At 45.3% G+C, this 14241-nt stretch overlaps 1 protein-coding gene across 3 annotated transcripts in view; it reads right to left on the minus strand.

Annotated features, from left to right (window-relative positions):
* ZNF687 (zinc finger protein 687) overlaps window positions 1–14241 on the minus strand; it is a 302238-nt gene that overhangs the window by 129331 nt on the left and 158666 nt on the right. Inside the window, exon 1 of one of the 3 annotated variants that reach the window (XM_086947351.1) lies at window positions 8123–8250. The exons of the other annotated variants lie outside the window; for them this stretch is intronic. The gene's annotated coding sequence lies outside the window, so the exon portion shown is untranslated. Of the gene's footprint in view, window positions 1–8122; window positions 8251–14241 lie in introns of those variants that run through there. 3 annotated transcript variants of the gene reach the window in all.

The following is a 14241-nucleotide window of genomic DNA, read 5'->3' on the forward strand; positions in this document are numbered from 1 at the left end:
GACATGCTGGGTACACAGAAAGGCAAAGAGCTGCCGCCTAACCGGAGGCTAGAGTGTGACATTAGGCTCAAAAAATGGACAGAGCAGAAAGGGTAGCTGGTTAGCTCTTGTCAATGTCTGTGCCTGAATGATCGAACCAATAACGAGTCAAAATGTGTTGCTGGTGGCAACTTTAGACGACTGTATGCACGTAGGATGTATAACAAATTCAGACTCTTGCATAGATTACATGCATCCCCTAATACAGATTCTATGTGCTGCATCTCAACAGTTATTATAGAACAAATTCGGCTAAGAATGTACAAGCACGATTCACGTACCGCCCAGGAATGACTATGAAATGCACCGCGACAGTTCTTTATGAACCTAGCGCCCAAAGTAAACAAACAACAGACACTTATGAACACCGCGCCCAAAGTAAACAAGCACTGGCATAGCAAATAGGTCTCACTTTTGGGACCATGTGTTTATTTTGAAGTTTTGGCTATGTTGTAGAGTATTGTGGCTGATGTGTTTTATGTAGAGAAGTTCTAATAAAAAGTGTTATATGTGGTACTTAGTGGTATCATGTGGAATGAATTGATGTTGCATTGAGTATAGTGTAATTATGTGGTGTGTAATTATGTGGTACTGAGTGTTGTGTAGTGTATGTATATTGCATTGAGTGTAGTTATACATTTGTGGTGTGTTATTACGTGGCACTGAGTGATATGTGGATTATATTACTGTTGTGTTGAGTTGAGTGTAATTATGTGGTATGTAATTATGTGTTATTGAGTGGTATTATGTGGGGTGTATGTTGCATTTAGTAGAGTGTAATTATGTGGTATGTAATTATGTGGCAGTGAGTGGTATTATTTGGAGTGTATGCTGCACTGAGTGCAATATAATATGGAGCATATAATTATGTGGCATTGAGTTGTATTATGCAGAACGATTTTGAAGTATTGAGGAGAGTAATTATGTGGCACCGATTTGTTTTATGTGTGGTGTATTTATGTTGCTTTGAGTAGAGTGTAATTATGTTGCATGTAATTATGTGTTAGTAAGTGGTATTATGTGGAGTGTATGTTGTATTTAGTAGAGTGTAATTATGTGGGTTTGAGTGTTGTGTAGTGTATTTATATTGTATTGCGTAGAGTGTAATTAAGCTGCGTGTTAATATGTGGCACTGAGTGATATGTTGATTGTATTGATGCTGTAATGAGTAGAGGGTAAATATGTGATATGTAATTATGTGGCACTGAGTGGTATTATGTGGGGTTTTTGTTGGAGTATAATATAATTATGTGGTATTGAATGGTATTTTGTGTTGCATAGAGGAAATTGTAATTATGTGGATTGTAATTATGTGGCACCGATTGGTATTATGTAGAGTATTTATGTTGCATTGAGTAGAGTGTATGTGGCATGTAATTATGTGGCAGTTAGTGGTATTATGTGGAGTGTATGTTCCATTTAGTAGTGTTTAATTATGTGGTGCGATTATGTGGTTTTGAGTGTGTTATGTATATTGTATTGCGTAAAGTGTAACTATGTGGCGTGTTATTATATGACACTGATTGATATTATGTGGTTTGTATTTATGTTGTATTGAGTAGAGTGTAATTATGTGGCATGTAATTATGTGGTATTGAGTGGTATTATGTGGGGTGTATGTTTCATTTAGTAGAGTGTAATGATGTGGTGCAATTATGTGGTTTTGAGTGTTGTGTGGAGTGTATTTATATTGTATTGAGTAGAGTAATTATGTGGTGTGTTAATATGTGGCACTGAGTGATATGTGGATTGTATTGATGCTGTAATGAGTAGAGGGTAAATATGTGATATGGAATTATGTGGCACCGAGTGGTATTATGTGGGGTTTGTGTTGGAGTATAATATAATTATGTGGTATTGAATGGTATTTTGTGTTGCATAGAGGAAATTGTAATTATGTGGATTGTAATTATGTGGCACTGATTGGTGTTATGTGGAGTATTTATGTTGCATTGAGTAGAGTGTAAGTATGTGGCATGTAATTATGTGGCAGTTAGTGGTATTATGTCGAGTATGTTGCATTTAGTAGTCTTTAATTATGTGGTGCGATTATGTGGTCTGGAGTGTGTTATGTATATTGTATTGCGTAAAGTGTAACTATGTGGCGTGTTATTATGCGACACTGCTTGATATTATGTGGTTTGTATTTATGTTGTATTGAGTAGAGTGTAATTATGTGGCATGTAATTATGTGGTATTGAGTGGTATTATGTGGGGTGTATGTTTCATTTAGTAGAGTGTAATGATGTGGTGTAATTATGTGGTTTTCAGTGTTGTGTGGAGTGTATTTATATTGTATTGAGTAGAGTGTAATTATGTGAGCATTCTGTAACTTGTGTCTGTTCTTAATTTGCTGTCTCATCAATTAGGCAAGTGCATTTTAGCAGAAGCGGGTGTAATCGGGGGCCGAAGGGTAGACGCCTCCCCAGGCAACCCGGTCATGTGCCTGTTCCGGGTCCAGCTGCCACTCGCAGGGCAGAGAGGCAGCCTCGGTCGATGCATTCAGACCCGAGAGCAGAGGACGGCCCGGGACCAGGGTTCGATTCCCGGCGCTGCAGGTTTCTGGACCAGGGTCAGCGGACTTGATAATTCTCTCGCCTCGGTGCCCACTCTGATCAGCGATCACACTCGGCAACTCTGGGCATTAGCTTGCCTCATCCTCACTAACGGCCCCACCAGACCGCCGGGGATGCCTGGTCTCACCCTGGAGATACCCATTAAGGGACCATCTCTCAGGGAAGCCAGGAAGGGTTTTGCAGCGGTCGAAGCGCCTTGGGACCCTCCGGGTAAGTAGTGCGCTATATAAATGCCTATACATATACATAGGTCGGATCTAGGTATTGAGAGCTCTGCTGTGAGCGGTAGGCATGGGGCGGAGCAGCGTGCATGTGGGAGGTGGCAGAGATAGGCGGGAGCAGGAAACACCAAGGCTTCGAGGAGCAGCAGGCCTCGGACTGTGCCGAACCATGGCTGCGGTTGCTTGAACACAGATTGATGCGGACCGTTGGGCTTATCGGTAAGGACACTTGGTGCCCCTCCAGAGCAGCGTGAGCACATAGTTCCCTGGTGAAGTTTGCGTCTTGGCACTGTGTGCGTGTTATCTGGAAACACCGTCTGCATTTTTATAGCATTGTTTGTTTATGGTGACACTCTTGTGTTCTCATGAAATGGATTACCTTACTGTCCACCTCACACAGCCCCATTGCAGAAAATGATGAGCAAATAAAAAAAAAAAAACAGACCCACACAGAATTTCCCTTGCGGGAGCGAGCAGGGACACCATCTGTGTGCAAGATAATTACAAACAGATGTTGACAAAGCTCGCTCCCTCAAGGGAAACGCCAAACGTGCACACGTTACAATTGAAAGCAATGCAAAGCGTGCACGTTTTTGGGCGAAAAAGCGAATCGATTCCAAGAGGTCCAAGCGCGCTGCATAGGCGAGACCTAAAAAAAAAGTGCGCGGCTGTTACGGATGAATCACAGCAAATGAAGCAGCTGCGCACCTTTCTTTTATTAACATGGCGCCTAAAGTGAACAAAACACAAACACCTATCAACACAGCTCTCAAAGTACAGTTGTTAAACTGTGAAAGGTAAGGAACAAATGTGGCTAAGAATGTAAAAGCAGGATTCATGTACCGCATGGGAATGGCTTTGAAATGCACTGCATTAGATCTTTATGAACACGGCGCCCAAAGTAAAAAAAAAAAAAAAGAAAGCGTGGCGTCCATAAAGAAAGATGGCATGTGGCTAATGAAGCAGCCTCATGCCTTTCCTTAATTAACACGGTGCCTAAAGTAATCAAAAACACACACACTTATCAATGACTCCCAAAGTAAATAAAAAACAAGAGAGCACGGCAGCAGAGAAGAAAAATAAAGCGTGACAAATAAAGCTGGTGCACAAAGCACAAACAGTTATCAATACAATCCAAAAACACAAGCACAGGCAAACAAAAAAGGTGCTCACTGAATATCATAAATAACAGAAAGAATATGAGCATATGTAACCAGGGCAGTCCTCTAGGAAGGTTACAAAAGTCTAAATGGAAGGACTATTATTCAACATGCAGAAGCAGGCATTCACGAAGGACAGCAACAGGAATCAATGATAAAGATGAGAGCTGCTTGAAGCCCACATTTTAGATACAACATTGCTTCTTTCTTATGTGTAATTTCTGAAATTATGCTTTAACACATAACCGTACAGTACACCCCAATCTGCCCTACTCCAATCGGCCCCGCTCCGATACAAAACAGTCGGCCCGCTCCGATACAAAACAGTCGGCCCGCTCCGATACAAAACAGTCGGCCCCGCTCCGATACAAAACAGTCGGCCCCGCTCCGATACAAAACAGTCGGCCCCGCTCCGATACAAAACAGTCGGCCCCGCTCCATTACAAAACAGTCGGCCCTGCTCCAATCAGCCACACTCCAATCCAAACCCATTTGCCCCACTCCAATCCGCCCCATTCCAATCCAATCCACTTCACCCCACCCCACATTAATCCAATGTAACCAACAATACACCCCACTACAATCCATTCCACCCCAAATCACCACAATCTAATCGACCTCAATCCACTCCCACGCTGCAATCCAATTAACTCCACTCCAATCCACCCCACCCCACCCCTCTACAGTCCACCCCAATCCACCCCAAGCAATGTCAATCCACCCCTCCCTACTCCAAACCACCCCTGTTCAGTCCACCCCACTAAATCTAATTCATTCAGCCCACCACATTCCAACCCACTCCACTCCAGTCCACCGCACTCTAAATCACCATACTCCAAACCACCCTACTCTAATCCAATCCACCTCACCCCATTTCAATCTACCACACTCTAGTCCAATCCACCCCATCCACCCAACTCAATCCAACTAACTCTACCCCAATCCAATCCACCTCAAATCTGTTTCAACCCACTCCACCCTATTCCACGACACTGCACTATACGACAAGCTCTGCCACTGAATCACTGACCTCTACTCCCCCCTACTCAGATGTACATTTTACTCCAACAAATCCAGTCTGCAACACACTACTAGGGACATGGTTTGCTTTCAAGGCAAACCATGTCCCTTACTTTCAGCCATACAGAACAGCAGCCACACTGGTGTACAACATGGCAAAAACACATTGACAAAGTCAACAGCTCTTGCATAGGCGAGACCTATTGGCTTTGCCAATGCTTGTTACACATAGTAGCACGGTCTAGGTGTTTAACTGGTACTGATCAAGTAAGAATCTTTGCCCAAATACAACAATAAGCAAATAAAGAACGACTAGCTTTCCACTGCGCAGAGTCACCTTTTTAGTAACTTCTGATCCATTTGAGCTACAATGTTTTTGCTCAAATCTGCAGATTATGCATCAGATGATGGATTGTGTGGCAAATTTGTGTGGCAAATGCGGTAAATGTGGCAGCCGCAGAACCACAAAATCATAAACCCAGGGGTCCAGAGTAAAAGACACAAAATGATTTAATGTTTTAGATAAAACAAGTGCTTTCAAAGAACACAGTTTAGAAATAGGTAATCAGACAGTCCAGAATGCAAACATTTTTATAAATCCATTAAAAGGACACTCTCATTAGTAAAGCAGAGGCAGTGGGACCCGGAAGTGTAAGGGGTACACTACATCACAATTATGACCGATTAATTTTATAAAAGAGGCATGGGGGCTCATTTTCCTTACTAGAGGACACCCTTGTTGCAAAGAGGCGGGCTACAAGTGTGAAAGAGACAGAGGAGACAGTCTGGTACTAGGGCTTAGCTATTATTATTGCAGGAGGTACAGTTGCATTGGGGCCTAGGAATGTGGTGAGAGGAGTAGGCCCAACTGTTAGAGCAGTCAATCTCAAATCTGGGGAACCAGGTTCGAGTTTCGGCAAGTACGTGCAACATCCTGTGACTCTGGGAAAATCACTTAATCTCCCCGTGCCTAACAAAAATGAATGTGTCCTCATGTAACGCAACTGGTGCTCGTGTATAGCACCCTGATACCAGATTCCCTCAGGTCAAAAATATGTGAGGGGCTCACACACCCCAATTATGGCGAGTACTGTTTTTTCGTTAATGTTTGTTTGGTGTACTTGTTCTTTTAGAAGTCTCACATTTAGTGTGGATTATGACCTAGAGAATAAGTACCCCAGAAAATGACCTTACCAGTTCTGCCCCCCTCTTCCCCCCCCCCTCCCATCCCCTCCTACTCCCTCAAATCTTGCCATAAAGTTTTGAAGAGGGCTCAACATCACAATATTTTTCTTAGGAGGGCTCAAAGCAAAAAAAGTTTGAAGAGCTCTGTTCTAGAGTGAGAGTGTGTGAAAAAATTATGGGTCAGAATGCTACCCAAGCCACTGTTGGTATTTTACACTATAGGCAAGCATTCCTACAATCACAGTTTGCGCGTTTGATGAAAGCCTCAGGTGGGCAAGGGTATACCCAGCTGTGGGTCCTACGGGCACTGTGCCAATAGGATACAAGGTATACCTCATTGATTAGGCCACCCAAGGCTAAATTGGTTTAGGGTTGCTTACATTTCCTCCTGAAGGGGGCCTCGCTGCAATGATTGTCATATGGAGCAGGTCGAGTCCTCATTTGCATAAAGTGGGTGTCTGTCAAGATGGGTTGGAATGCTACCCGGAGCAATAGAAAGTGGTTTATTGCACGTTCAATAATAAAAGGAATGTGAGGCAAAAAAGCCACTTACTGTGGCACCCTATGCGCAGTATTCATGCCGTTGAGCCAGGTACACTGTAAGATACAAGGCATCATGAAATGGGAGTCTTTTGAGAAGCCTAGAACTCATTCACATCTTGAGTACGGCGAGCGCTCAGTGCCATAGAACTAGAAACACAGCATACACGCTGTCCCAGCAAGTTGGATGTTTGGCAAGCCATTCTCACAGTGACATTGAAAATGTGCACAGTGGGCAAGAGAGGGCCAGTGGGATAAGAACGTGGCTGTTGATACACAGCCAAACTGGTGCCTAGCAGGTTTGAAAATGCAACAGTTCAGAGGGCACTGTGGACAAGACAGTCAATGACAGAAAACAGGTTAATGGTGGCGATACTTTCACTCCTACAACGGGCGACAGATACTGAAAGCACCATCCAACTAGCGGCACTAGTGATGCCACACAGAGCACTGAAATTAGTACAAAACTGTTAAAAATCAGTTGCCAGCCCAAAAGTACAGTGAATAAACAACACAGGGCAACAAACTAACCTGTGGGCGATGTGTCTCTGTTCTATATGCAACAGTGGACGATGCACTTCACTACACTAATCAGTACGTCAATAAACGGGCACACACACAGCACCGTTTAACCCGGAGAGTGACAGGCACACTGAAGCATGTCACGGAGAGGGAGGGGTGGGGGGGGGGGGGCACCACAGCAACAACGAACCGCTGCACAACAAGGCGTGAAAGGCAGGTGATACCAAAGGGCCACTTAACTGGTCTCGTTGCGAAAGGTATCGCGATACTGAACTGGATACATGGAAGTCAAAACCATGCAGTCAATAGGAGTACACGCCCAATCAAACTCAGAAGCATGACAGACAATAAATAAAGGGCAATCAAAGCAAAGGCACGACAAGAAAAGCAACACATCGAAACGGAGCTATTCTCGGGGCACGTTCTAAATAGGGGCAGAGTCGCCGCCCCTTACAGGCTTTCAAGAGTGGGTTGGCGACCACAGCGCTTCAGAACCCAGCATAAGGCGAGCAATACAACGCCAATACACCGGGCACCGAAGAATCTAGGCCTCGCCTCGAATCTCTGTTGCTTATGAAGACGTGACATGTTTAGTCCCCGCCGCTTCACCAAAAGCCTGTCCTTATCAGGTTTTAGGGGGAAATAAAGGATTTATCGAGAGATATGCAACTAAATATATATCAAACAGTAACGAGCCGTGTCTGCCTGATTAGTGGTGCCCCCCCCCCCCTCCCCCTACACTGGATGCAAGGTCAGCGGTATCGGGGTGAAAATAACAGTGTTCAAATGAATTAAACTAGTAGCGCCTGGGCTGCAGAGGGTGCGCGTCGGAGCGCTGTGGCGCCACGGCGACCGATACCTTCTTCCCCTTCTGGTAATGGCGGCGGGTCGGCTCTTCCGGCTCGAGCCTGCTGACAAGCCCGCCTCGCTCCCTCCGGGGAATGGTGGCTCTTCCTCCCGGGAGCTCTCCTCCTCCTCGCGCCCACCACCTGCTCCCCGGGCCTAGGCTGCACGCGGGCTGCGGGGGGCACCGGGCCCACCTGCGCCCGGCGGACCCTCCATGCCAGGGCCCACCTGTGCCAGGTGCGGCCTAGTCGCAAGAGCCAAGGCGGGCGCGGCGGTGTGTAGCAAGCAGGCTGCGTTTGAATGGATTTTGCTAAATCCCGGGCCTAGAAAACGAGCAGAGCAGGAAGAGGCGCTACAGGGACAGCCGCCGCGGCCCAAGCAAGAGCCCAGTGACGTGGTGCCAGTAGAAGAGCACGCCGGGCACCGCGGCCTTTTTCTTCTTCTTTTTTTTTTATTTGCGGCCTTGCATTTCTATCTACCCCTCCTTCCTCTCTCCCTCCCTCCCTCTCGCTCAGCGCCGAGGCCGAGCCCCTGGCACAGCTTTGCAACAGAGGCCCTCGGCAACAGGGAGAGTCGATTTACACAGGCAGCAATGCAGCCTCTAGACTCTGCAGCCTGGGCCTACATACAAACAGGCAACCATGGACACGAAGAAACGACATAGCAAAAATATATCAATCTAACCATGGAGACCTTATGGGCCACCATTTGCACGGCTCCAGGCAAGTACCAGATCAGGCCTCTTTTGCGGTTAAAAGATTGACAGTTATTACCCAAATCAATTAACTCTTGTTTTGTAGATCAGAAAGCCTTGGCTGCCCCTGCCAGAGCACAATTCCCATACAGAGCAACAACGCCTATGCTCATTTGATCTCTCATTCAGTGAGGTTTTTCTTCGCAGTCTCAAACGTAACTTTGCCATACATGCAGACAGACGCATGCTTGTTAACTTACCCTTATTTGGATGATGTCCGCTTTTCAGTGATTTTCGCCATCCTACAAAGCACCATGCTTCTAAAGACTTCAATATGGGTAACCATTTATGCAAACCTGCAACACCTTCCTAAAGAGGTTTAGTCCTCAATGAATGTATGTAATGAAATCAACCTCATTCGCGAGGCAACAAAAGATTGACATTAATACACAGGTCCCGTGATGCAAATTGAAGAAGAAAAAAAAACAGCCCTTCGTCCCATTCACTCCAGACAATTCGCACCTCTGCATTATCATCCTAGAGCACAACCACCAGAGACGAGTTGTTCCCAACTAAAACCCAATGACTGCTACTTGAGGCCCTGAAATAAGAAGTGTGCACAATGCAGTTTCCGGGATCGGACATTAGCACAACTGATTTAAATATGCCTCAAGTTGTAACACGTAGAACATGATGGAATTTAAAGCCAGTTCACAAGAGAAGCAACATTCCAGTTTTCACTTGCACAGCCAAGCGCCCGTTGTGCCAGCTAACAATGTTTTGCAACTTGCAGCCTGCTCCTTTCATGGTGGTTTAAACCAATCCAGTATTCCGCCCAACAGCCATGTCTGTACTGCAACCCTCACTGCAGGGCTCAAACAAGCATTTGGAATAGGTCTCGCATTTACGAGAGTTTGAGCTATTGGCACTGTAAATGACGATGCTTTTTATTTATGTGTTGTTTTAAAAACAGATAAATAAAAGGCATCGTCATTGACAATGCCAATAGCTTAAACTCTCGCAAATACGAGACCTATTGCATTGCAAATGCCAGGGCATGCGGTATAATTTTTTTTGCAGAGGGTTAGGGGTGAGTGTGTCTTGCCTGCAACAGCAGGCAGGACAAAGCTAGTTGAGAAAATAGTACTCAGAGGCTGTAATTAAAGCCTACTTTTTAATTTCTAATTAACACACGTAACAGGGGGTGTCTCTATGGGAGTCACAAAATGAGACAAGATGGTACTAAGGAGCGACTACTAAGCCTTTTGACTAATGAACAGCCACAGTTTACAGTGAACAATGACACAATCCAATTAAAAATATGGGCGGAGTGGGCAGAGCTTCAAGTCCCTACCTGAATACAGCATGCCTCGCAGAGCAGCGCATACGCTGCCCGGGCTCGACCTAAAAAAAATACAAACCCAATGCAATCTAGAAGTCTGTAAATGCCACAACGAAAATGGGTCATTTTAAAGTATAGACTTGCTGAATATGCCACATGCCATAGCACCATTAACACCTTAGGAGCGTCGAACGTTCAGCGTCCAGTGCTGAACGTTCGAATAACGGGTGCGGCCCCGTCGGCCAACGGTCGTGCGCAGCACTGGCAAGGTAGTGCTTGCGACGACCGTTGGCCGACGGCAGCACTTAAAGGGTTAAGAGTTCACCAGCAAATGAAACATCATGGAACAAGAGTCCAAGACTCATTTGGTTTCCCACTGAACCATTTCTCTGGAAGGCTTAACACTTGGATAAATATGGAATGCCTTCAGCAGTCAACGATGTCCAAGCAAAAATCCCCACGGTCCCCTGTACAGCGCTCCGTTGCTAGCCAGTGGAGTCTGTGCTTTAGAAATATCAAAATATGTACACATAGGATACACAGATATAAAATGTGCACTGGTTACATGACACAATCACAAAAGAAAACACCTGGCAGCAAAACAAGGATCCAGTCACAAATGTTAGAAAGAAGGTTATAAACATACGATTCCCTCAAGCTATTATTCATCTGACACTTAGGCATCGGCACCCCACGTAGGTGAAACATGATTTTCAAACATTAAGAGATTTTCAAACACTAAGAGCGTTTGTTAACCCCTTCCATGCTGCCACGGCAACCGTACCTCGCTGGTGCTGCCGTCGGTCAATGACAGACGCTGCCCGCCCGTTTTGCAGAAGTGCTGCACTTCCGCAAAATCGCAGGCGCAGTAAACAGGTTAAAGGAGAACTCCAACCATGGTTCAAGTGTCCGATTGCCATCAAACTACAGTTGTGTTCCATCCAAGAAACAGATCTAACAGACCACAACCATTCTCTCGTTTTGTACCTTGCAGATTTTCACATTTCTGAAACAAATTTTTAACCCTGAGAACAAGGTCAATCCTCGCTACCACTGCAAGAAGTGTTTCAAAGTATAACTGGGGAAGAAATTAAATGCACTGCGACCAAACCATAAAACTGCATTCCTTTTCCAATTATTCACAAACATCCTCTTACCAGGATAGATGGCCTAGTACAACAAAAAGTATGCACTTTTGCATTCATCTATTAACTTTTTCCCATGGGCATTCCAACAAGGCCTTAATAGACACGCCCCTGCTTCCTATGGACCATGGATCGGTTCAAAATCTATTATTTAGAGAAGCTGTACTTTCTGCATCTGAGAAATAACCTGAATACCTTTCCGCCACAAATTATCTGATAAAGTCTCTTAGGAATGCCAGCACTAGGAAAAGTGGAAATGTAATGTAGTCTTTTAAGGGCCTAACAGTTATTGCCCCTTGTGTCCCCCCATCTATTTAATTAGCAACAGAGAGAACAGAAGCGGATGATTTAGGTGGCAGGCAGTCTGAGGGGCCTGAAGTAGTAGGGCAAGTGTAGGCCGGGAGACTAATTCATGTTCGCTGTAGGACTGTAATAGATAGATAAGCAAATAGTTGGAGATCTTAAAAGTGGGAAATACGATTCACCACTAATTTCCTTGGAGCCCCCTCCCACCAAGGCCATTTACGATCGACAGGTCGGGTTCTAGGCCAGAAGACCTGGCTACAAGACTAACTGACATCCACTGGAGGGCTCTGAGACAGCTCTGTTGGTATACAGACTGAACTCACATACACAGGTACCAAGACAGATGTAAAGTGTACTGTGATATTTCCCTGAGATGACCAGGGTTTCGCTGGATTGCTGGTTACCAACCCACAAGACATCTCAGTCCGTGAACCTGTGGGTGGTTGTATGTGGGTTGCAAGAATACATGCAGGATCCAGTTGGCCGAAGCAGCTCAGTGAGCAGTTTTTTACCAGCCATCGAGAGTACGGCAGATCAATGTGGGGCTCTGGACAAGTAGTTACAAGTCCAGTATTTTTAAGCTTGATGACATCACTGAGGGAACCCAACAAAACAAATGTCAGCCACAGTTCAGCCAGAGGGCCAGATATTGAGCCACCGGAATTGAAATAGTATGTCCAATGAGGTGCTCCCAGGCGGCCTGGGTACAGCCGAAGGGACCACATCCAATTCTAGTCCACAAGAAATGTGAGCTACTGCACCAGCTAAGTGCTTGGTACAGTTCTGCAAGCTTTACCATATAACTCCTGCATTGGCAAACGACAACACAGACACACTTGGTAATGAGACCAATAGGGTACAGCCCACCAACATGGTCAAAGTGCAGCAAACAGTAGAAGGCAGTAACTGACTGCCACTCCATTCCAAGGTCTACCCACGAACAATGGCTTGGTGGCGGGGGACTCTTAGGTCACATCTGTATAACAACTGATCAGATCAACACAGTGTTTAAAGATGACTCCTATTGGTTTAATCAAGGGAACCTGTATAGCTCTTTCGTAAGAGTTTCCAGAGTCGTGTGCGTTTGTGACTGAATATCAGTGTACTCTGGCTTTTGCTGTTTGACTCCTTACAAGTGACTTAATAACCAGGTAATTGCACATTCATATTGTCCGGGGTTTACGTTCAGAGTTGCGATTTAACGGCTGCAGTTGTAGAAGGTAATTGCCATTGTAATGCTCTGTTAAGACCCACAGCATTCCTTTTACTGGTGCGTGCTGGGGGGGTGTTTACTCTGCCATTTAGTGTGGAGCGATACATTGATTGTGAACAGTAGGGCGCGTGAGCTCGGTGAGGTTCAAGTATACAGTGCCACTGCAGTGAGCCGCAAGAGTGCAGTGCTGTTTAATGTGCTACTCTACCAGTTATGACGAACTCTATTACTATTATTTATGTCTGTCCTTCCGTAATATCCTGAAAGTAGATACCCCATGGCATTGTCTGTCATATTATTGCTACCAGACATCATTCGGATTTTTTGACTGGAATACGCAGTAAAGTTTTGCAGCCCTCTCTCCATGTTATTTCTTTGTGGACAGCAATGTAAAATTAACCAGTTTAGAAATCAGAATGTGCATCCACGAAATATATTTGACGATCACATCTCGGGAAACATCCAAAAAGCAAAACGTTTTAAAAGGCCTCGGTTGTGCACATATAAATTAACCTGAAAGGCCTTGGTTGTGGACATATAAATTAACCTCAAAGGCCTTGGTTGTGGACATATAAATGAACCTAAAAAAATCGTAATAAGTCTAACGTAACTCAAACATGCCAGCATCTTTCAAATGTGTCAATCTGTTAAGAAAATGATAAACGTCACCAGGCGGTCATAAAAAGCTTAGGTGTATGAAGGGAGAGTTCAGGAAAGGGGACGTGGGGAGAGTTCAGGAAAGAGGGGTTCAAAGTTGAAAGCGAATGGGTGGGGTCTGACAGTGAGAAGAAGGGAAGTGAGTTTTAAATCATGGTGCCCGATTCCATGATAAAAGCTGCATTCAAAGGAGGGGGAATGGGTGTCGGAAGGCCGTCTACGCCCACTTCCCACAATGTTACTGTCAAACCTCTCGTGCAAGCCTCTACTATAGTGATAAAATGACAAGAGTGCCAAGAACTTTAGACTGGGGATATAGGGAGCTGATTCGTTTCTTAGGGGGTTCTGTGCTTCTGGGCATATGGAAGACTGCACACGGCAGCCCACCGAAACCATAAGCGCTCAGGCCCAATAACAGCCCTCCACCCCCAGACTCACTGTAAATATTACTCAAAATTCAGACAAACAAATAACATGGGTCAGCTGACCCGCATACAGCTCCTCAGCGGCGTGTACTGGGAGTACAGAACAGGGGCCATGGTTCCTCTGTGCGGTTTCACTGTACGTGTTTCCAGAGAACAGGAAAAACAAGTTAGGCTGCGCCGCAAAGAGCTCCTACTGCTGTGCAAATCAGGGCCAGTGACGCACGTACGCACGCACAGCGCCTAAGCGGTACGTATGCCCAGAGGCCGATTAAAAACAACAAGAAAACCAGACAGGAGCCAGCACTGACTAACACAGGCCTAGCCTCTCCCCACTCACTGTGCTGCTTGCT

The sequence above is a fragment of the Lissotriton vulgaris genome, chromosome 12 (genome assembly GCF_964263255.1).
Source record: "Lissotriton vulgaris chromosome 12, aLisVul1.2, whole genome shotgun sequence".
NCBI classification, from domain to species: domain Eukaryota; kingdom Metazoa; phylum Chordata; class Amphibia; order Caudata; family Salamandridae; genus Lissotriton; species Lissotriton vulgaris.